We start from the raw sequence: 24,753 nt of genomic DNA on the forward strand, positions 1-24,753 counted from the left end.
CTTCAAGATTGCTAGCTTCTCTATTGAGCACTGCACCCATCAAAAAACTTGCAGCAACGTGGTCCCTTACCCTGTTTTAAAAATTGATCCGATGTTTTGAGGGCCTTTAAGAGAAAGCATCTACAGCACAATACAAGGATAAAATCTAAGCTTCTCTCTAAAATTCTATTCGATTTCATTGGGAAAGTGAAACTGGTCAGACTATCCCTGATAAACAGGGGAAGCACCTATGGCATGATAACCCCCAAGCATATAGAAGCGTCCTACTTAGACAATGGGCCAATAAGATGACCCTTCAAAGGTATCTAACACTGGGTAGCTTGCCCCTCATGCATCTACCAACACAGTTGACTTGCTGCCACTTTAAGCATGCATCTGGCACTTTCATTCACATTTGGTGGTCCTGTAGGGTGATTGAAACATTTTAGAAAGAAATCCTGGGTCACATCAAAGGGACATTAGGCTACCCTATCCCAGCAGACCTTGATACTGGGGAGAAAACAAATTGACACAGAAAGTATGACACCCACAATCTGGGCGCTGGTTACCCGCATGACCAGTGCTGCAAAACAACTTATTGCACCCTTTTTTAAATAGATCCCCAGCACCCTCCCCCCGTATCATGGTTTAACAAACCGTGGCTAATACACACATACACACCATGGAACAAATCACCCACAAACTTTCTTACTTTGAAAGAAATTTACTTAACAGCAGCAATCACTAATGTCTTGTTACTTACCGGTAATCTTCATTACCCCGATTAGGGTCCACCTCATACCAGTCCTTACAAGTGAGGAAGTTCTGCCTCCAACCAGCTAATCAAAACGCCAGAAAACACAAAGTCTAAGGTCACAAAAACCCCTCCCACCCACCGCCATGCCTGTTATCAACAAGTCCCAGACACAAACACAGCGGGAGGGAGGGAGGGAAGAGGACTGGGACGAGGAGGACCCTAATCGGGGTAGTGAAGATTACCGGTAAGTAACAAGACATTACCCCCTCATTGGTGGTCCTCATCCCAGTCCTTACAAAGTGAAGAACTCACAAGCAGAGAACCAGGAAGAAAAAACGCTGGACACGAGGGATCCATGCAAAAAGTACAAAACTTTAATCAAATAAATGATCAACAACGTTCAGAATGCCAACAGCAAAACTGTCAACAGATGCATGTAAAACATCAAGTCGATAATGCCGGACAAGCGTGTGATGGGACTGCCAGGTGGCAGCTCTACAAATCTCCTGGATAGAGACCCCTTCTGCCTTTGCCCAGAAAGCGGACACAGAATGTGTCAAACGACCCTGCACCTGAGACGGGGGGAGACAGACCCACAGACTTATAGGATTAGAAGGCCGCAAAACACACCTATCGATTGATCGTAGAAGTGGAAACCTTCTTCCCTTTAGCCACACCCCCACAGGAGACAAACAGGGCCGGAGAAAGCCGAAACTCCAGCGAATGATGGAGGTAAATTTGAAGAGCCCTCCGAACATCCAAAGAAGAAGTAACAAGGGAATCCCCCTATGCAGGCAAATCAGGAAGTATCACCTCCTGCTGCAAATGGAACTTGGAAGAGACTTTAGGCAAAAAAGCCGGATCAAACCGTAGAACAACCCAATCCTGCAGGAACTGCAAATAAGGGAAAGAAATGAGCAAGGCACCCAACTCATCCAACCGACGAGCAGAGGTGATGGCCAGCAAAAAACCACAACAAGTCTGCCTCCAACTAGGGCTCAAAAGGGGGCAACTGCAGATCCCGCAAAACAGTAGGCAAATCCCAAGAAGGCACGAGCACAGGAGAGATTGGACGACGAAGCCTAAAGCTCCGAAGAAGCCGACTCACCAAAGGGGCAACAACCTCCAAGGAAGCCCCAGGACCTGACAAGCATGAACCGCAGCCCACTGAGCCGACAAAGTGAAAGGGGAAAGGCCCTTCAAAAAACCATCCCGTAGAAAATGCAGCACAGAAGCAGGATCCCCAAGCACGGATCCACACCATGAAAAGAACACCAAGAGACAAAAGAGCCCCAATGACGAAAATAGCATTTAAGGGTCAAAGGCCAACGTGACAACTGGATGTCACGAGCCACCACAGAAGAACAGCCCGAAGACTCCAATATGAACCGCTCAAGAGCCAAGCCGTCAGTTGCAAACAACGAAGACAAGGCAGAGACAGGAACAGAAACTGAAGAGGAGCCGGAACCAAAGGTAGCCGGACAAATCTGCCCCCGCCATCCGCAACAGGAGAGGAAACCAAAGGCGGCGAGGCCAGAAGGGAGCAATCAACAGGACCGACACCCTCTCCCCCGAATCTTCTGCAGCACCCTCGGGAGGAGGGGAATAGGAGGGAAGGTATACAGAAGAACTGAAGGCCAGGGAATCGAAAGAGCATCCACCGCCAAAACCTGAGGACACATCACCTCCGAACAAAACCTGGGGAGAGGAGCGTTGTGAGGAGAGGCAAAGAGAGCGATCCAGGGAGTCCCGAACCAAAGACAAAGGGCCTGGAATAGAGGAATAGAGGAATAGAGAGATGGAACAAAACAGAGGACGGAAGGTTGCCGCTCAAAGCGTCCGCATGAAAATTCAACTGCCCCAGAATGTACACAGCCCTCAAGGCCAACAGGTGAGATTCAGCCCAAGCAAAAATCATGGAGGCCAGCAGATTGAGAGACGCGCTCTTGATCCCCCCTTTACGGTTCAAGTAACAACGAGCCACCTGATTGTCAGTACAAACCAACAGATTCTTCCCATAGAGATGAACCTGAAAGAACTGCACCGCCTCCAAGATGGCCGCCAACTCCCCCCAGTTCGAGGAACGGGCACTGTTCCTGCAAGACCACTGACCCTTGGCCTCCAAGGACCCCAACGTGGTCCCCCAACCCCAAAGACTGGCATCCTTGGTCAAGAAAAGGGGAGGTGGAAGACAAAACCGCACCCCCTTCTCCAAATTGGGAGTGTAAAGCCACCAGACCAAGTCCTGAACCAGAGCAGGAGAGAAAGGAACCAGAGTCTCGTAATCCACCCAGGAGGAGTCCCACCGAGCCAACAGATGAGTCACCAAGGGCTCGAGATGTAGTCGAGCCCAAGGAACCACAGCAGTGGTGGCAGCCATCAACCTCTGAACCCGCAACCAAACACAAGCCGGGGCAGAGGGCCGAATCAACAGATCCCGCAACGGAGTCTGCAGGAAAAGGATCCGAACAAAAGGGAGAAGCACTGCCCCCAGAGAGGTGTCGACACACCCCCAATGAACTTAAGTCTCTGAACAGGATCCAGATGAGACTTGGCCATATTTAACTTGAACCCCAGATCCTGGAACAAGGTCAACATAGCCTCCACTGCCAGAAGAACCTTAGGAAAGGAGAAAGCAGAGGTCTAGCAATCATCAATATAGGGAAACACGGAGAAACTCCGATGATGCAAAACACCCACAGCAGGTGCCAATACCTTGGTGAAAGTCCTGCGAGCAGTGGAGAGGCGGAACGGCAAAACTTAAAACTGCAAATGCATCCACTGGACAGCAAACCTCAGGAACCGCTGTCTGGCAGGATGGATTGGAACGTGAAACTAGGCGTCTTCCAAGTCCAGAGAAGCCAAATAATCGCCCTCGTGGATGAGGGGAATGACGGACTGTAAGGTGTCCATCTGAAAATGATCCAACCGCACCAACTTGTTCAAAGTTCGGAGATTCAGAATCAGTCGGAATGAACCATCTGGCTTTGGGACCAGAAACAGATGGGAATAGAACACCAGGCCCACTTCCTCCACTGGAACCGGCACAACAGCCCACTTTGACAACAACATGGTGACGCCGGACACCATGGCAGACCGCCTTACTGGGTCTCTTGACAACGGGGTAACTTGAAAGTAATCCAGAGGGGAGGACCCTGAAAGAAATCTGGTAACCCAACCTGATGACAGATAAGACCCACTAGTCGGAAATCAGAGCTGACCAATGGTCCAGAAACAAACAGAGCCGAGCCCCCACAATGGCATAGTCACTTCTGTCCAGCACCAGCGGGATGATGCTGTTGCTGATGCCGGGATTTATAATGTAATGCGGCCCCCGATCATGGGCCTGACCATGAAAGGGCTAAGAAGACAAAGCCCCCTGAAACCCCTGCTTATGAAAAAAGGACTTCTTAGGCACAGGCTGAAAAGGTTTAAACATCTTCTTCTCCTCCGCAGAGCGTTGCACCATCGCATTCAAATCGTCCCCAAAGAGTCGGGGGCCCTCAAAAGGCAGCTTATGAACCACGGCCTTCTGAGCAGCTTCAAGACGCCAAGGTTTGGTCTGGAGAGACCTCCTACTTGCCAGCGCTGCCCCGGCAGCCGAGGAGAAGGCCCACAAGGAATCCAAAGTCACATCCGAGGGGAATTCCGCCAAGACCTCCATCGGAGCTAACACAGGAATAGTCCTGCAGACAGTCAAACAGCTTCTCACAGTCCTTCAGAAGGACCTGTGAGGCATAGGCGCATAAGTGCTAGCACACACCCCAAAATGAGAAGCCACGTAAGAATGCTTGAGAGCAGACTCCACCTTCCGCTCCACCGGATTCATCAGGGAATTCTCCTCCGATGACAAAGAGGAAGATGAAGCGGAAGCCATTGAGGACAAGAGAGAATTGACTTTGTGAACCAGAGGAAACTGGGCATCAAAGTCCGCCAAGCGATACCGCTTTCCCAGAGAGCGAGGAATGCCCTGTTTATCAACCTCAAGCCATTCCTTAGTCAGTATATCCTTAAGGACATCATGGAAGGTCATCCACCACAGACGAACTATACTGGAAGTAAAACCCCTCATCAGCTAATGATTTAGGGTCCAAACCAAGCACCTCCCTGATATGGACCAGCATGTCCGAAAAAACCTTGCCCTGGACATACTTTCCCTTAGGGGAATTGTCCATGTCCTCCTCATCCTCCTTATACCTCTTCGCCGCAGGCTCCAGCTGCGCAGACTGAACAGCAGAATTGATCAACTCCTGCAAGTCAGCCCTAGAAATCTGCAAAACGTCATCTTCTTGCAGGTCCTGGACATTATGTTGCTTGGAAACTGCCTTTGCAGGCACAGGAGAAGAAGCCCAATCACTCATGGTGAGCAAAAAGGAGTAATCCCCACAGGAAACTCCCAACACACAAAAAAGTAATTGCCCAGCAACCTCCAATAAATACTGCCCCCAATTAACCAAGTCTTGTGACATGAGACCAGAAAAAACTATCCAAAGGGCAGTCCTGCAGTCTCCACCCACAGCCATATACATTCAACATGGCCACGGGGGGCGGACGCTGCTTGCAACCTCCAGCGCCGGAACAACCCGGGCCAGGACATCAGGAGAGCTCCCTGCCCCAGCCCAGCACATGTGCGGGGAGCGTCCTGACCCAGGAGCAGGAGCGCAGCCGACCGGAGCACCGGTACGGCCACGCAAAGACATAATGCAAATCAGAAAACAATACATTTTAAAATACCTTCAACAAGGTGGAATTAAAAAAACTCACGGCACCGCAACACATCCCGCAGAAAACCGAAAACAGAAACAGGATACACGGAGCACCAGCGTTCCTACCGCCGTCGGTACAAGAAAAAAAACGTCATGGTGGTGTGTGGCAAGGGTTTATGTGACCTTTGACTTTGTGTTTTCTGGCGTTTTGATTGGCTGGTCGGAGGCAGGACAATCTCAATTTGTAAGGCCTGGGACAAGGAGGACCCATGAGGGGGTGATGAACTATTTATCCAACTTAGAATTTAACTGCATTACTCCTCTCAGCCTGAGAGAGCTACTATTATTTCACTGAAGGAGAATGAAGTCACATGAACCCATGGGACTGGAGCCCAAAAAGCAATCCACGTTGTATTCCTGAATGAATTTCTCACTTCAGAGCACTGCATCCATCAGGAATTGGGGGTGGGGTCTTCCTTTTTCCTCCACAACAGCGAATCCTTGGCTCGACGTCCCCATCATTAGGGTCTATTTTCCTCCAGGGCTTTTGGGAGGATGGTGGGAAGGTATTCCCTGTTTTGGTTTTTATGTTATCCGTTGAAATATACCAGTGCTTAATTTGAGACGGTGGTTTCCTGTGCTCAGCACCTCACTTAATCATCAACACCAGCGCTTTTCATAAGCACCAGTTAAGGACACATTCATTTATGGTAGGCACAGGGAGATTACGTGATTTGTTGAGCCGATGCCGAGACTCGAACCTGGCTCCGAAGTTGGCAGCTCTGGCCATCACGACACATCCTCTTGACACTTTCATAGTTCTCTTTTAGGCGGCTCTAACAGGAGAAATGAGCTGGTACAAGCTGCCTCCTGACGAGAACCCCGGCACCTAATTCTTTTACAAAGTAACCACTGGACTATAGACTGTAAGAAGACTGTTCAGAAAAAGCCGGACTCGGAATCTCATAATGGCTTGTACCATTCTGCTTGAAGTTTTTCCGTTTTCGAACAGGTCTGCCTTCTTGATTGCTGCCGCGGCAATCCATGAAATGTATTACTCTACTTAAAAATGATAATTAAGATATATGAAATAAAAAAAAATCTACATGTATGACGCATGAAATAGAAGACGTCTTTTGTACACAAACTAAGACGTGTTTGTCGCTAACACATAAACCCACGACCATGCTGTGGAATCTTGTTAATACTGAAACGAGAGATGCTTTCATTTTGAAGATGGAATGCCATCTGTTTACCTTTAAACTGCTGTTCTCCCTGTTTCTCGTTCGTTTTCCGCGTCTTGATGGTGCCCTGTAATTTCAAGGACAGGATGAGAACATGAGCCTTTGCTGTACATGGTAATGCATCACTTGAAGTGGAGGCAGTGAAACATACATCTACCGGAAGCGCCAGTCAGCCTGCGCCTCTAACAACCAGCGCTGTAGAGCTCAGAAGTGAACTAAGATTGACCCGCACTGCAGTTTCCTGAAGGAACAACACATAGTGACCACACCGTCATCCGCTTCATTCAACACGCATGCACAGACGTCACCCAAGGATTACACTGACACTTTCATTGTGGGTGAAGAACTGCTGCAGGTTTATTTCATACAACATAAGTATGACGATAAATGGGTTATCTTACGGGCGATCCAGGGCAAGCAGCCCCTCGCTGCTCCGCCCGCCTGGTGAGCCAGCACGCACGGTGGGTCGATGCCCGGCAGTGCGGCACATATTTATTTTCAGATCATCCACTGGGTCACGTGATCTGTCTCCTACTCCCGCCCCTTCTGACAGGGGCGGAGCGTGTTGTGGCACACCCCCGGTTGGTCAGGCCCCCCAACCGCCCGAAGGACTAACGGGGCGCCGTCGCGGTCTTCCCAGAACCCCCTTCGGCTCGTGGACCTTGGCTCGGGCACCCTTACTGTGCCGGACAGGGGTACCCTTACTGTACCGCCTGTCGCAGAGGTACCCTTACTGTACCCGTCTGCCTCCAGATCGCCCTGTAACTCCGCCACAGCTCTGGGGAGGCTACCGTCGCTGCCAGAGCCCCCCTTCCTCCCTTCGCTGTTATAGGTGCCCCGCCCCTGCGAGCCAGCTTTTTGTGGGCTAAATTATGGGTCCTGTTCTGTAACCCGAAAATGACGGCATTACTTTGCAACCTTACTCAGAAGCCCAGGGCAGGCTAACAAAGGATGTTGTTTGGCCCTACTGCCGTTCAGCTTAGACGTGACTGCTGTTCCTAGCTTTCTTAGCAATGCCACTGCAGATTTTCCTAACGTAATTAGTGAAGATCTAGCACCTACATATGGAGCCAGAACTGAACCATAGCTGAATTCGTCAATCCATCGATTCCCTTCATATCCTAGCACGAAGGTTTTAATTTCACTTTGTCTACGAAGGTGATGTATAGATAGCGTCATGGTTCCTGAATTGCTGCTGCGGGGGATTGCATGATTTCTCAGCAGGACAAAACATTTTAACGTAACTGCTAAATGGACGCATTCTTTATCATGACTCCGGATAAAGCCAATATGACTGACTGAGCTGTGAAAGAATACATCTCTCAGCTCGGGGGCCCAAATTTGTGAACGTTTCCCACCTCCCTGGCTCCAAGGAAAGGCTGAGCGAGAAGAGCAACACCTAAATCTGCTTCTCAGGCTGGAAAATATGGCATGGGTAACAAGGCATTGGTGAAATAGGCGCCTATGGACCTGCAATCCTATTAAGTTTTTCCAATTGGCCAAATTGGGTGCCTTCCTGGCTCGGAATTGTGTTCCCAACAGCTACAGCACAATAAGCCGGGAGAAGGTAACGTGTGGGTTAACCACTTTACCTACGTATATAGACACAGGCTGACATCACGGGTACCTAAATTTGCTTCCTTTCGCATCGTATCATCCTATTGTTTACTATAAACTGACCCATATCTTAGCAACATCTCGTCTAAGCCTTTCTACTTGCAAATTAAGTTACATTAAATTGGACGATAGAGTCTTATACTAGTCCCGCTGTTTATCCCAATCTTTTCTTACTCTCCACTGGGACAGTGTATCCAATTTCCTTGCTTGTTGAATAGAAGCTAGCTTTTGGACTTTATTGCTGCTGAAAGGGGTTAATAGGGTTGCCTAGAGTCCTTGTTATACTGGTGTTGCTGTGCTAAAGGTATGTCGTGGCACCGACATCGTGGCTTGAAAGGGAAACTTCTTATTTTATCAAATAATTTGTTGTGAGCCCCAGTTATGCTTTCGTTCCTATCCTCCTAGTTGGCAGTGTCTCTCTCTTGCCATTACCTGGGTCACGTCCGCCTTAAATAATGACAATACATCTGGCTTTTCCGCTAGCCTTGCCCATTAACCTGTCAATGTCAGTGGAGAGCAGCACATCTCTGGTCGTGCTTATTTCAGACGGTGTTAAGCCCTTTCCATTACTAGAAAGTTTAAGTGCAAAATTCACGAGGTATGGTCGCTCTCTGCTCTCTCAATTATTACCATGTAGCTGAGGGCATGCCATTCACGGGTGTCTGGTTGAAGTATGCACCGGTAATTGACACTCGTTCTGGGGTGTCTGGTTGAAGTATGCACAGGTCCTTGACACTCCCCCATGTGCAGTGCTGTGAAACGTTTGAAGTAGTTCATCAAATTCAGCCAGCCACCCCCTAGGTGGAGGCTTGCACTCCCAAACTTCTGCTAGTGTAAAACCCGGCCACACCTCCAGTTCAGTGAAATTTAGTAATTCACGGCACTGACAACCCCAGGGCCAAATACTGGGCTGTGTAAATGCGGCCCAATATCACCATGAACAATTAGCTTGGAGTGGAGGGGTGTTAACCCAGGCTGGCTGGAGGCAAACAACTTTGACAATCACTCCTGGCAAGATGTGCCAACGCAGGTAGAATTAAGAGTTATCCAGCCCGCCTTACTTCCTTTCCCAGTTCGACACAGGTTGAAGAAGAATGCCCCTTCCAGAAAGGTCATGGCCTTATCCCTGAAGCCTATCCATACAGCAGTCTACCGTAACTCTACAGCATTGCTTTGTAAAGCTTTTGCTGGTTCCACAATTAATTGTGGTCGATATGCTCTCCCTCAGCTTGAACAAAATCTTAGCTAATCGTACGCCTGCCTAATTCCCAGGGCTGTCTGGCTTAATGCTTTACGCCTGGAATTGCCCCACCAAATGTAGCCTTGCACTGAAACTTAACTGGGTTGTCTCAACTTTCCATTTAGAGCTAGAAACGCCCCCCGTGCTCCTTGTCCTTACTAAATGGACCCGCTCCTTAGTTTTCAGCGCACAATGCACTTAAAATGTCATCTGGCCCTGGTGCCTATCAAACAACAGTGACAACCTCTGCCATCTTCATGCAATACATAAACAAAACCTCACAAGGTCGCAGAAGCGGCAAGCCAGGCTAAGTTTCGGTAAACCGTGTCACTCTGTGCTTTCCCTGGCCTCCCTGTGGAACAGTGAGAATAACCTCAACGATGTTAAGCATGATAGACAAACCCAGGGCTTCCGCATGTCTCAAAAACAGCTCAGGCTGCTCCCTTTCCTGTATAGACTGAGCTGCCACTATGACTGAGTTGCAGAAAATATCACACCAGCTGTTACCGAATAGCAAGGCTAAAGATGAAAGGCAGCCGCATCTCTTGATTTAAGCGTGGAACTCACAAAATACCTTAAGATGTTACGTATCACACACAAACCCAGGCTTACAACTTGCCTCAACACAGCTCAGGCTGCTGACTTTTCTATTTACACCAAGCTGCCACTATGACTGATTTGAGAGAAACCTTACCCCAGCTGTTCTCAGGCTGCTGGCTTTCCTGTATAGACTAAGCTGCCACTATGACTGAGTTGAAGAAAACATTACACCAGCTGTTTCCGCATAGCAAGGCTAAAAATTAAGGCAGCAGCATCTCTTGGCCTAAGCGTGGAACTCACAATAATAAATCAGTATTCCGAATCCAAATATTTAACCAATATTAGATCTCATGTGACAATCTTAATCACCATCAGCCAGGCCTATTTCCTTATTAAAATCACGAGTGGCTGGCAAAGGGTACGTTAGTAATATCAAAGCCATGCATGTTCAACCTGAAGCCAGGAATCGCAGGAGTCTGCCTAAGACACTGCTTAAGCAATGTGGGTTTTTATTCCTATTAAATGCGTGCCTATGCACGATGATGCCGGGCCGATACCGAAGGCCATTGGCACTGGTGCGCTACAATGCAAGCCTGCCTGTATCCCCCAGAAAACCTTCCCCAATTGGACATACACACAACCGCTTCTAGTGTCCTGCAATAACAGCTATTCCGAAACTAGCTGACGAAAGCTACCATTGGCCAGAAATTAGTAAAACTAAACCCATTGTGCGACAAGCGCCAATCATTGACAACAGTCTTAAGAAAAGCACCATCAGCAAGTAAAAGAAGAAAGCATAAAAAGAACTACTAAAGTAGCATACCTTAATCATGTTTATAATGATTATAAGGAAAATAAATATACGTTCTTGTATATCGAAAGCTACACGAGCAATGCGGGGTTTTTTTTTTTTTTTTTTTTTTGCACTTGCCACAGAAAATTTCATGATCTGTAATTTATTTATTTATTTATTTATTTTTTAAATGTCATGCAACGTGTAATATGTCTCAGCTTTCCTGCAAGGAACCTCTTGCTGTAGCACAAAACTGCATCACGCTAAGGTGGCCGCTTCATTCCAAATGCCTGGCGTCCCTGTTTGTTTGTTTTGTTGCCCACTCGTCTCTTCGTATGGAAAGCTAGGAGGCCTGACAGCAGTTCCCGGCCATTTTACCCGCTGCTACTTTCCTAAGACAACTGTCCACCTCGACAGATGATGGGAGCCGTGTTGTGTATCGGATTTGTTGGACTGCGTGTGGTTCACGCAAAGGAAAACATTACACTCTAAGGTCACTTGTAAACGGCTATGAGAATTAGTACATATATTTTGTGCCCTTACTTACTAAGTCGTAACTACCTTGTAAGTAACAAAAGAATGCCTCTTTTGAACATAAGAACCTGCTGACCTATTAACATCATAATGGTATGTGCCGAAAGTAACACAATGCGGCAGTGCCACCCTGTGGCTAAAGCACCAATAGCCTCGATCCTACAACAAGTCAGGACAATGGACTTCGTCCAAGGTTGTTGGTTGCATAAGAAAATTAAGCAGCAACTAAGGCTTGTGTATCATATTGAAAAAGCTTCCTCTCCCCCCATTCCCTAGATTCAACTACCCGAGGTCCAGCCCTGGTAGCAGTCTGCGTTCAGCGCCACCGGGCCGTTGTAGGTCGAGCCAGGGCCGGAGTCATGACAGGACTGGAAAGGAAACTATTACGCAAAGGGGGGGGGGGGGGGGGGAAACCACTCTTCTTCCCTATTCACCCCAAAACGTGGCAGACCGAGTTTCACTCCTGCTTAGGTGGGTAACAATTTGCTAGCTATTATTTATTAATAACGAACCCCCCCCCCAAGCCCGCTCACTCATTCTGGCCAAGCGGTTCGACGCACTGCCCGCACCACTATACCCGCCTCTCCTGTGTGCTTCGTGGTCAACGTTCTGAATTTGCCAGGCGCCCACTCAAAAGGGAATGTCAGACCAAAGATAAGGGGGACCGAGAAGGCAAAATTGGTGCCCCTCCCTCCAGGGAACTGTGCCAAGCCGTGCCTTGCACAAGACGGAGGCGGCACTTACCCCCCTGGGGACATAACCACCTCCTTGCAAGGACAGGGGATACCCGTCGCATCCGTGCCACAACTGGGCTCGGCATGTCACGCAGCAATATGGACACATGGACACAGCGAGTTCAGCCAGCGTGCTGCACCAAAGTGTTTTGACTCCGACATCACGGCACTGGGGGTTTGGCATGCAGCATGATTATATCGCGCAAAATTGACCAGACGGCCTTGAAGCGCTATGCGTGAGCGCCGGTCTAACAATGCACCCATAGACATGTCGTACACTGCAAGGTATCTATACCGCATTACCATGCCCTAAGACAGCAGCCACAGACCATGCAGCCAGGTCAAACTAGCAATACAGCACATAGCTATCACAAGCGAAAGCGGGAGAGCGCACCTAGTGTTCCCGCCTATCTCCACCCTCCCGCCATTTTCCGTGACCTGTTACAGAGAACGGTTCTTATTTCGCATATCTTATATATAGCGCGAGCTTGCCCCGAAGGTAATTGATCGCGTTACATGGCATTTACATTACACCTTCAGGCCAAGGATTCCTGCACGCACGACTTCAGTATTGTCGCTGTACTGAGGAGTGCTAAACATACATCCAGGTAAAATGACCCACAGCGCTGCGGTTGTGTGTGACACCCGGTACCTCGAAAGCATTCTCTCCATGCGCGCAGCGGTAGGCTGAAGGCGAGCGCCGTCGGGAGAATTGGCGGGGGATGGTTGCCAGCGCTAGAGCGCGTTGCCGGGAGGTTGCGGGAGGCACAGGTGTAAGGTGCAGGATTCTCGTGCCTCCGAGCTCACTGCAAGGCCGCGCTCCCGAACTTTGGGGGGGATCAGCGACGCCATCTTGTCTTACAGGGATGGCTTACGAAGCTAAAACGCATTCTAAAACGGCACCCGCGCTTTGCAGCAAGCAAAACCCGCGCACCAACACACAGCAGTAACTCAGCATGTTCTATCTATACAAGGTGCCCCTAAACTAGCTGCCCCGGCAGCAGGAGCATAGCATCGTGGATGCCGGCTTCTTGGCGATTTACTCTTAACCTCATGCCCCTACCCCTCAACTAATGAAGCTCACAACGGTCAAAATGGTTGCTTTAAGAACCTATGCCCCTAATTAACATTTCAACCTCATAAACGTGAGGTCAGGCACACATAATTTGCCATCCGTGATCGCTTATCAAATGGTTGCTTTAAGAACCTATGCCCCTAATTAACAATTCTACCTAATAAACGTGAGGCCAAGCACCCATCAACAGCGTGTGCGGAGCCCGAACCCGTGTCCTGTAAAGTAGAATTTGAAACTTTTTGCCAACTTATGACACTTTGACAGCGTTTGCAGGACCCGGACCCTTGTCCTGTGAGATCCTTTATAACCCCAGGCACAGGACTCACCACTGAGCTACACCCGAACAAAGTTTGCAATTTCGCCATACTTTCGATCATAATAAAATGAGTTGCATGGAGTTCAGTAAGTGTAACATCCAGACTTTAAAGTTCTTTAATGGGGGGGCCTGGTCGAACAACGGACCAAGATGGCCGGGTAGTGCTGGGGCTCCGCCGTAATCCCGGGGACAACGGGCATCCCTGAGCCCACACGCCGATATGCAGCACAGTGGGGCAGCGTGATTACACTCCCCAAGGCACCCTGATTGCAGCAACTCCTCTCTGTCTAGCATCGGACGTCGGGAACCGCTGTGACTCCGAGGCGCGTGTTGTGGCCTGCAACGCACTACCAAGCTGCGGCCGCAACTGATGCTCGCACGCCGTCTGGGGCAGCGGGCTGCGCTCCCTTGACTCCGGCGCGATCGCGCTTTCTCAGAAAGGGCGGCGGTACTGCACAACCCGGAGGCTCGTTGCACCTCGATTGCCACAGACACCACGGAGCGGCCAAGATCTTCGTAGGCTATCCGGTTGGCTGGGGGTAAACCCGCGCGTCCCTCCCGAAGCCCGGGACATTCGACAGACCCTTACTGAGGCCTGGTGATCATCCGTGTGCCAGACTGAAGGCGCCCCCTCTCTTGCGGGTTGGAGCCCTCGCCAAAGCCTTAATGAACGCAGCACCCTCTCTGTTACTATCCAGGCAGCAAGAAACGCATAACTTATGACACTTTGACAGCGTTTGCGGGACCCGAGCCCGTGTCCTGCGAGAGACTATTTTTCCCTAGGCACCAGGCTTACCATGAGCTATGGCTCCTGGTGGCGGAAACAAGTATTCAATTCGCCCAGTTATTCTGCTGGCTGAGAACGCGGCCCGCATGGGAGGCGCTGCATGCGAGCGCCTTGCTCTCCTCCCAGTCCCCCCATATATCGCGGCCAAAAGTCATCAGATTACCGAGTCAGGCTCGCGCTGGTTCAACGCTGCCTTTGCCGACACTGCACGAGAGCCGGTTTCTGGACTGGTTCCGTGGAGCTCCCGCTGTAACCATCGAGCGCTCGCAAGGGTCTTAAAATTTTTTGCCAACGGGTCTGTAGTCGCTGGTGAAGGGGGATGGGGGGGCGTGCCAGTGGGGTGGATGGATCAACGGGCTAGGTTAACCCGCACAAAGCCCCCGCTTTAGCCCCCCAAACCCGTGGGCCAAAAGAGGCAAAATTTATATCACATTGGCCCCGTTTGCGGGGCTCGCACCTCAGTAACCAGAGGGTCACAGCAAGATGGCCGCGCGGGATGGGATGGGGAGGGGGGGAAGGGGTTGGTTAAAGGACGGCCGGCCGAGCAGAGTTTTGGCGCGAAAGTGCGGCTATCCATCATTCTCTCCCCCCGACGCCCGACAACCGACACGAAAACCGCACGTGGCCGGAATGACCCACTCGCAACCTGCCGCCCTGGCCTCACTCGCACCACGCAAGAAGCCCCCTGACACCGCTTGCGCCCCCCACACCCATGGCATCCTAGCCACAAAGGCCCGTCCCCCTAGTCATGCCCAGGGACAGGGCCGGGGTGGGAGGGGTTAGCAAGACTCACCGCGGTATAGCTGCTATCTCGAAGAGCACGACGACGCTGAAGGGGGCCCCGGTCGTAATCGCGTGGAGCGGGCGGGAAAAACGCGTGTCCGGGCAGGAGCGGCGCGCAGGAAGCAGAGGAGGAACTGGGCGAGAGGGACACATATGTATGGGGGGGCAGCCTCGCCCCCCCTAACGGCCCGCCTCCACCTCACACTCATTGGGAGATATCCTCCCTAGGCGTGGCCTCGCGCGCGAGGCAGAAGGAGGGGAAGGCTGCGACGGGCGGCCACTAGAGAGCTGCCCTGCTGATGTCCCACTGCGTGGGACGCGGGCAGCGGCATTCATCATAGATATTGCAGAAGCTTTGCTTTTCAGCCATGCTTTTACCGAGATGGTAAATCGTGCACTTATATGGGCCCATAGTATATTTTCTCCTCTCCTGCTCCCTCTAACATATACTCTCACATTATTTCCCACCTCCTGCAGTGCTGAGATCGGAAGCTAGAAAACTTTGATCTCTTAGAAGTTAAAGTTTTCTGAGAGCTCGATGGGATGGATGCTAGGCCAGACTGCTTTGCCCGCCACCAAGTCTTGGCAGAACAAGTTATCGTTGGGTCCTGTCCCTGGCTGTGTGAGCCGGACCGCGGAGGGCAATGTATAAACCACTTATTTTATAAAATTGCATAACGTAGGCACCCAAGAAGCCCTCCCCTCACAACAGAAAGCAGGGGGAAAGTCCTCTACACCTCGCTCTGGCACAAATTAGCAAAAACAGTCTGCAACACAACAATATGAATTCATCACAGGCGGTGGTCGAAGTGGGGGGAAAAAAGTAGGGGAACTGTGGGCAGAGAATCAGAGGGCGGGAATAACCGGAGGATTGAATCACTGGGCGGAGCCAGAGGTGTGGCCAGAATGCACAAAACATTCCAATGTTTTTTCACTGACCAGCTGCAGCTTATCATGTTATTTAATTCAACCAATGTATACACATGATTATTTAATTTTAATATGAGTTATTGACATTAAAATACATTCACAACGTGGGATATGTTTCCAATCACAGAATATCCCAAATACCCTTAAAAGTGGAAGCACAAGTCATTTGCCTTGGAGTTTCTGTCATCAACACTTCTCCCATTTTCCAAAAGAGCAGTTCGGACATGAATCGCAAAATATCCTAGTTTGCAGATATTTTCTATATAATTATGACTCTGCCATGAATGCGGCGAAAGCACGTTCTGAACAAGAGCGTGTCACTCGAATTGCACTCCGGTGAAAAAATCAATCATGTGATGGTAAATACGGTGATTTCAAGTTAATTCATGTGAATAATTCAAGTAAATGCTTTAGGTAGGCGTTTCTTAAAAACATTCCAACATCACAAACGAGTATATTTCAATTCATAACTCGATGTAGCCCAATGCATTTCGGGCCAGTGTGGGCCTTCATCAGGGGAAGCACTAAAATGAGAGGATACAAGGAAGCAGCTTTAATCTATACATTCCTGAATGATACAAGCTCTAAAAACATTCATGGGAAACTGAAAAGAAAGTCTTTGTGGGTTGAGTGGAAATTTATCGTGCGATATGAGAATAAGTACTGGTAAATGAAGTGGGTAACGAACGGTGAAAGGTGGGTACATGCAAGTTGAGACCAAAAAGAAGCTGCAAGGTATCTACTGCGATTTCGTTGCGTAAGTAAAAAACAAAAGCATCAAAAGCCTGGCTGAAGACGGCTGAAATGCCAGAAACCGGTCCTAGGAAGCTTGATTCTGGTCCAGGGAAGACATGGCTTGGCAGTTCAGGCTGGACTGTTCCCATGAGGCACAGGGTCAGACTGATTTGCATATGGCCATGTCTGAACTGGGGTGGCAGAGTGGGCTAAAGAACGGTGATGGATTAAACCCAGATCAGTTGACTGGGGGTGAGTGCTTGCAATGTTCAACACTCCGTCCATCATTTCCTTTGGTTTTTGCTTTGTTCGCCATAAGTTGGCAGGGTATGCTCAGACGTGAGTCCCTTGCTCACTTTGCCACTGGATTCAAGCAAGCCTGGCTGAAGACGGCTGAAATGCCAGAAACCGGTCCTAGGAAGCTTGATTCTGGTCCAGGGAAGACATGGCTTGGCAGTTCAGGCTGGACTGTTCCCATGAGGCACAGGGTCAGACTGATTTGCATATGGCCATGTCTGAACTGGGGTGGCAGAGTGGGCTAAAGAACGGTGATGGATTAAACCCAGATCAGTTGACTGGGGGTGAGTGCTTGCAATGTTCAACACTCCGTCCATCATTTCCTTTGGTTTTTGCTTTGTTCGCCATAAGTTGGCAGGGTATGCTCAGACGTGAGTCCCTTGCTCACTTTGCCACTGGATTCAAGCAAGCCTGGCTGAAGACGGCTGAAATGCCAGAAACCGGTCCTAGGAAGCTTGATTCTGGTCCAGGGAAGACATGGCTTGGCAGTTCAGGCTGGACTGTTCCCATGAGGCACAGGGTCAGACTGATTTGCATATGGCCATGTCTGAACTGGGGTGGCAGAGTGGGCTAAAGAACGGTGATGGATTAAACCCAGATCAGTTGACTGGGGGTGAGTGCTTGCAATGTTCAACACTCCGTCCATCATTTCCTTTGGTTTTTGCTTTGTTCGCCATAAGTTGGCAGGGTATGCTCAGACGTGAGTCCCTTGCTCACTTTGCCACTGGATTCAAGCAAGCCTGGCTGTAGACGGCTGAAATGCCAGAAACCGGTCCTAGGAAGCTTGATTCTGGTCCAGGGAAGACATGGCTTGGCAGTTCAGGCTGGACTGTTCCCATGAGGCACAGGGTCAGACTGATTTGCATATGGCCATGTCTGAACTGGGGTGGCAGAGTGGGCTAAAGAACGGTGATGGATTAAACCCAGATCAGTTGACTGGGGGTGAGTGCTTGCAATGTTCAACACTCCGTCCATCATTTCCTTTGGTTTTTGCTTTGTTCGCCATAAGTTGGCAGGGTATGCTCAGACGTGAGTCCCTTGCTCACTTTGCCACTGGATTCAAGCAAGCCTGGCTGAAGACGGCTGAAATCGGTCCTAGGAAGCTTGATTCTGGTCCAGGGAAGACATGGCTTGGCAGTTCAGGCTGGACTGTTCCCATGAGGCACAGGGTCAGACTGATTTGCATATGGCCATGTCTGAACTGGGGTGGCAGAGTGGGCTAAAGAACGGTGATGGATTAAACCCAGATCAGTTGACTGGGGGTGAGTGCTTGCAATGTTCAACACTCCGTCCATCATTTCCTTTGGTTTTTGCTTTGTTCGCCATAAGTTGGCAGGGTATGCTCAGACGTGAGTCCCTTGCTCACTTTGCCACTGGATTCAAGCAAGCCTGGCTGAAGACGGCTGAAATGCCAGAAACCGGTCCTAGGAAGCTTGATTCTGGTCCAGGGAAGACATGGCTTGGCAGTTCAGGCTGGACTGTTCCCATGAGGCACAGGGTCAGACTGATTTGCATATGGCCATGTCTGAACTGGGGTGGCAGAGTGGGCTAAAGAACGGTGATGGATTAAACCCAGATCAGTTGACTGGGGGTGAGTGCTTGCAATGTTCAACACTCCGTCCATCATTTCCTTTGGTTTTTGCTTTGTTCGCCATAAGTTGGCAGGGTATGCTCAGACGTGAGTCCCTTGCTCACTTTGCCACTGGATTCAAGCAAGCCTGGCTGAAGACGGCTGAAATGCCAGAAACCGGTCCTAGGTAGCTTGATTCTGGTCCAGGGAAGACATGGCTTGGCAGTTCAGGCTGGACTGTTCCCATGAGCACAGGGTCAGACTGATTTGCATATGGCCATGTCTGAACTGGGGTGGCAGAGTGGGCTAAAGAACGGTGATGGATTAAACCCAGATCAGTTGACTGGGGGTGAGTACTTGCAATGTTCAACACTCCGTCCATCATTTCCTTTGGTTTTTGCTTTGTTCGCCATAAGTTGGCAGGGTATGCTCAGACGTGAGTCCCTTGCTCACTTTGCCACTGGATTCAAGCAAGCCTGGCTGAAGACGGCTGAAATGCCAGAAACCGGTCCTAGGAAGCTTGATTCTGGTCCAGGGAAGACATGGCTTGGCAGTTCAGGCTGGACTGTTCCCATGAGGCACAGGGTCAGACTGATTTGCATATGGCCATGTCTGAACTGGGGTGGCAGAGTGGTCTAAAGAACGGTGATGGATTAAACCCAGATCAGTTGACTGGGGGTGAGTGCTTGCAATGTTCAACACTCCGTCCATCATTTCCTTTGGTTTTTGCTTTGTTCGCCATAAGTTGGCAGGGTATGCTCAGACGTGAGTCCCTTGCTCACTTTGCCACTGGATTCAAGCAAGCCTGGCTGAAGACGGCTGAAATGCCAGAAACCGGTCCTAGGAAGCTTGATTCTGGTCCAGGGAAGACATGGCTTGGCAGTTCAGGCTGGACTGTTCCCATGAGGCACAGGGTCAGACTGATTTGCATATGGCCATGTCTGAACTGGGGTGGCAGAGTGGGCTAAAGAACGGTGATGGATTAAACCCAGATCAGTTGACTGGGGGTGAGTGCTTGCAATGTTCAACACTCCGTCCATCATTTCCTTTGGTTTTTGCTTTATCCCTGTCTACTCACCTTGGGTGGTTCCTTGGGGTCACAGCGATTCTATGTGCTCCAGACCTTGTCTTGATCTCAGTCGTGACTGTTATACCACTATTTTAGATTATGGTTTGGTCTCCCCCTGGAACCCACAGTGTATTGTGCTACTTACAACTGTTCTATTGATCTCGTATTGTGTGCTTTGTGTTCTATCTTCATGTAGAGGATAGTAGAGAGTGTTATATTAATAAATTCATATTTTTATTTAACTACTGTGTGGTTCTCCTTAATTTAGTCATTCAGGAGGTGATATTCTGGTAAACCAAACTGCTTTATATTCCTTCAAGATTAAGCATGAAGGATGCTCTCCACAGCTACCACTAGGATAGTTTTCTAAATGTTATCTTTGACCTCACACATCATAAGGGTCATTTGGACTGGTGCCCACTTTAATTAGTGGACAGCATATACCAGGCCCACTTCTCACACCCAACTTCCTATGATTATTGGCAAATCACTTAATCTCCCTGTACCTAACAAAAATGAATGTGTCCATCTGTAATGAAACAGCTGCTCATATAAAGTGCTCTTATACCTGATACTTGATATCTTCAGGTCGAGTTCATGCTATATAAAACTCTTTAAAAAAAGTAACAACAGGGTCTCTCTGGCAAAAGCAGTAACCCACTGACCTATTTACATTATGTTGCTCCAGGGTATGCTGTTTTATAGGCCTGCCCACAAGACTGGAGGTGAACTTCAGTATGGATTGTGGCGAACAGGCCTTCAAGGTTACCCCACACTTGCCACAGCTAGGGTTCACCTGCAGGTGCTAAGACACCAAGGCTTCTAAGGTCTTGCAGGGCCTTCTAAGGTCTAGCATGGGAATGTGCTCCCTCGTGAGTGTGGTCTGGGGAACTGGTCAGAAAGGCTGAACCTAGTTCCCCAGTTCCAAATTCTGCAGCTCTGACCATAGTGCCTTCAACTACAGCCCAATTGTGCCTCGCTATAAACACGTGGATGCAACTTAATTCAAATAATTCACTAGACAAGAGCAATATGCTGCCTAAAAACAACATCCTGGAAAAAGCACACACTCATAGGGAATGCAAGATTAGGTAAAGCATGTGAAATATAAGCAGGAACAACATGGTTCCCTTAACGTTTTTACACTCACTGTTCAGAAATCAGCGAGTGCTTTGCCTGAATAGTTAACGTACATGACTACAGGGCCCAGAAGGGACACGTTTCAATGTCCATTGCTTATATCCTTACAAAACGTAAGCTGTATTTTTTAAAAAGACCACATCCGTGAACACAAAAGCGCAGTACACATTTTGTTTTCCAATCCATCCATCAATCAGGCATTGCAGTACCTTTAGGATTGGTGCACTTCCTCACCCGCGGGAAGCAATGCTGTTCAAATAAAGACAAGAAAAACAAAAGTAGCTCTTCACTGGCAAACTCTGTAAAGTGACGCTAATGTGTTTTGGTGTGAATAAAATCAATTTGGCCACTTTGCAACCCCCATGTCTTGTTTATTTAGTTATTTATCACATTTTTAACCTTTTTTTCCTGAGGCTGCACTTTGGAATAGAAAAATGTCAGAAAAAGACGACATTTCCAGCAAAAGTGTTTTTTCGTTTTTGGGTCGATTTCACATGGGAACAAATAAACAAAAGGAGGAAAGAGGGGGTAAGAACAGTTTCTTGAAGTCACGGTTTTCAGTAAGTGAGGAGAGAGACATAGACAGAAAGAGAGGGAATGCGAGGAAGAAAAAGAGAGGGGGCAGCTACCAGCAGCAGAGCAGAAGTGGACACTGTCGTTGTCTTCTCCGGCCAAGAAGGAAAAGACAGTCTTTTTCCTTCTCTGAACCAACCACCCGCCCGTCCCCGAACGGCCAAGAACACAGAGCCTTATCTGTAGGCCTTGGCTATTTCTGCTGTCCTGGGATGCCTGTTCAAAACAAAAAAGTATGGGAACGGAATCTATTGAACTAAATTTGGTCACCACTCTTCGGAAAAAGGGGTGTAAAAGACAGCCCTACAAGCAACTTAATGTGAAAGGATGTCCTCAGCATACGTTGATAGTTTATCTCCTAAATGGCTGTTGTGTCTCATAAAGACAATCTAGCCGCAGATTCCTTCCCTTTGAACTTCCTAGGCGTCAGACTGGATCCAGAAAGATTTTTCTTGAGCAGTACCCCTGCGTGCCAATAGGTGGCATCGGTCGACTACACGTGATGTTGTCAGCGCCGTCTTGATCATCGTGACGTCCACGTCGTCAATATAGGCGCCACCTCAGCGCGCTGACGTCAATTCTTTTCTTTTTGCACCAGCCAGTGCAGATCTGTCGAAGAGACCTACCCCCTGTCATTTTGTGACAGAATTTGTTGACTTTTTGTTTACATTTTTTCATTGGTGTGTAGGATTCCCTCATGTCTAAAAAGATCTCGGGATTCATGCCGTGTGGCACCTGTCACTGTGCCATGTTGGTTACAGTTCCCCACCTCGTGTGTCTTGGATGTCTGGAGTGCTACCACAACCAAAAGTCGTGCTCCAACTGCCGGGCCATGGCGCCTAAGTATTTGAGGGAGCGGTCCCTAAAGCTGCTTACAGCCCGGTGTCAGGCACCTCAGAGGTCTTGTTCCCAGTCTTGGTCGAGAGGAAGGTACGAGCACCTCTCGGGGCACCAAGTCTTCATCCTCTCATTCGAAGTCTTCAAAGTGGTCGGGTATGAAGCACCACAAGAGGCACAAGACGTCTAACACAACAGAAGAGTCTTGACATGTGAGGCCATGTTCAGCGGATCATGTGCCGGGGTCGGTTCTGCGTTTACCTTCCTTTCCAGGACCGGGAGCGACCCCTACCCAATTGAAAGAATTTTATGATGCCATGTGCGCCATTTTTGGGTGGCCTGACCCTGCTGGGTGTGCCTTTGGCTCCCGTGGGTTCAGCAGAAGGAGTTCCATTGGGTTCCGCGCAGGTAACTTCGGCTCCAGCGCCCATGGCTGCTCATGGATCCGTTCCTGGATCCAGACAGGCACCGGATGCACCTCAACAACCTTCCCCGATGCTTTGTCCAACGCCAAGACTCTCGACATCACCAGTGGCCGCTGGGCAAATCAGCCCCATTCTTATCCCCGACGACACTGAGCCGGTCGGGCATCCACCGACACCGGTGCCGACAGAGCCCTCAGACTTTGTCGCATCCGCAGCCTTATTTGGAGGGGATAGGATTGGAAGAAGATTGGGAGGGGATGCCGGCTCCTTAGAAGTCCTGCCTTACACTGAAGAAATGGACTGGTATGAGGAACTGGGTGATGCCAGTGTCTTGAATACCTGTCCAGACTAGCCTCACATGCTCGCCCCTCCTAACCTGGCTACGGAGGAGGGCGCCTATTTTGCCATGGTGGTACCTAGGGCTGTGGAGGTTTTGGACCTGTAGCTTCCTACTGTGGTGGTAAAGACCAATGTTTTGACGGAGGTCCTGCCGCCTGGTGTCTCCACTTCAGAACCCTTAATGCCATTTAATGAGGCTTTAACTTTAACGGATGTTCTTCTGGCTACTTGGTCCACGCCCAGCACAGGGGTCCCTGCAACTAGAATGATCTCCCAACACCATCACCCTGCACCGGACGACCCAGCTTTCCTCACATCCCACTGACCCCGAGAGCTTGGATGTCCAAGCCTCTACCTCTTGTGGCACATTCCCTTCCACACCCCAGGATAGGAAATCCAAAAGGCTGGATAGCTTCGGAAAGAAAATTTTATCTTCCACCATCCTAGCATTGCGTTTGGTAAACACTGCATGCCTCTTGGGCCATTCCTCCCATTCGTTATGGGAGGGAGTTCCGCACATGCTGCCACATGTTCCGGAGGAGGCCAAGGCTGTCCTCTCCCAAACTGCTGCAGATGGGAGAGATGCAGCAAAGTTTACCATCCGCTGTGGCCTTGACAAAACAGACTCACTGGGCAGAGCGATTTCATCGACGGTGGCTGTTAGCCGCCATGCCTGTCTGAGAACGTCTGGCTTCTCTGGGGATGTCCAAGCTAAACTTATGAACATGCCCTTTAATGGCTCCCGTGTCTTCAGAGATAGAGCGGATGCGGCGCTTGAAAGCTTCAAGGAGTAGTGGGCTCCGGCCAACTCCTTGCGCCTTTCTGTATCATCCCATCCGGCGTCCGCTTTTCGTTCCTTTTGTGGCTATGGAAGGGGCTTCCAGCCGTGAACGCCCTATTCTAGCCAGAGAAATGCGTAAGTTCAACATCCTCTGTGCAGCTGTGGGCATGGCTCGCCCCGACCCTGTAGGTTGGGCGGCCAGAGATCAGGTCCGACCACAAACCTCCCTCCCTCCACCACCTCCTCGCCCAACCTTCCCAGAACATGGGCGTGCAGTTGATGGCAGGATACACCATCACCTCCGCCATTGGCTGGACTTCACCTAGGACAGGTGGGATCTACAGATAGTCTGAAGGGGCTGCTCCCTCCCCGTCGAGGCTACCCCTCCCTCCATGCCTCCTACACACAATTGGCTGACGGAGGATCACCTTGCTTTACTTTGAGAGACAACTCTCTTGGCCAAGGGAGCCATAGATAGGGTTCTGTGCCAGAATTAGGATGTGGTTGCTATTCCCGCTTCTTTCAGTTTCCCAAAAAGGACAGAGGCCTTTGTCCTATCCTAAACCTCAGAGCCCTCAACTACTTACTCAAGAAAGAGAAATTCAAGATAATCACTCTTGCCCAGGTTCTGTCTTCCCGGTACCTAGGAGACTGTATGGTAGCCCTGGACTTGTAGGACGCTTACTTCCATAGTCCCGTCCTGCCTGCACATCATCACACCTGCAGTTTAAGGTGGGTCACAAGCACTTTAAACGTGCTCTGCTCCCCTTTGGCCTCACCAGTGCCCCTTGGGTGTTCATCAAGGTGATGCTGGTGGTTGCAGCTCATCGGCAGAGATCAGGGGTTCCAGTCTTACCCTATCTCAATGACTGGCTGTTGAAGGCGGGCTCACCCCATGCGGTCGCCTACAACCTTCAGACTAAGGTGAACCTCCTGCATCCGCTGGGGTTCA

This window comes from Triturus cristatus, chromosome 12, assembly GCF_964204655.1.
Source record: "Triturus cristatus chromosome 12, aTriCri1.1, whole genome shotgun sequence".
Lineage (NCBI taxonomy): Eukaryota > Metazoa > Chordata > Amphibia > Caudata > Salamandridae > Triturus > Triturus cristatus.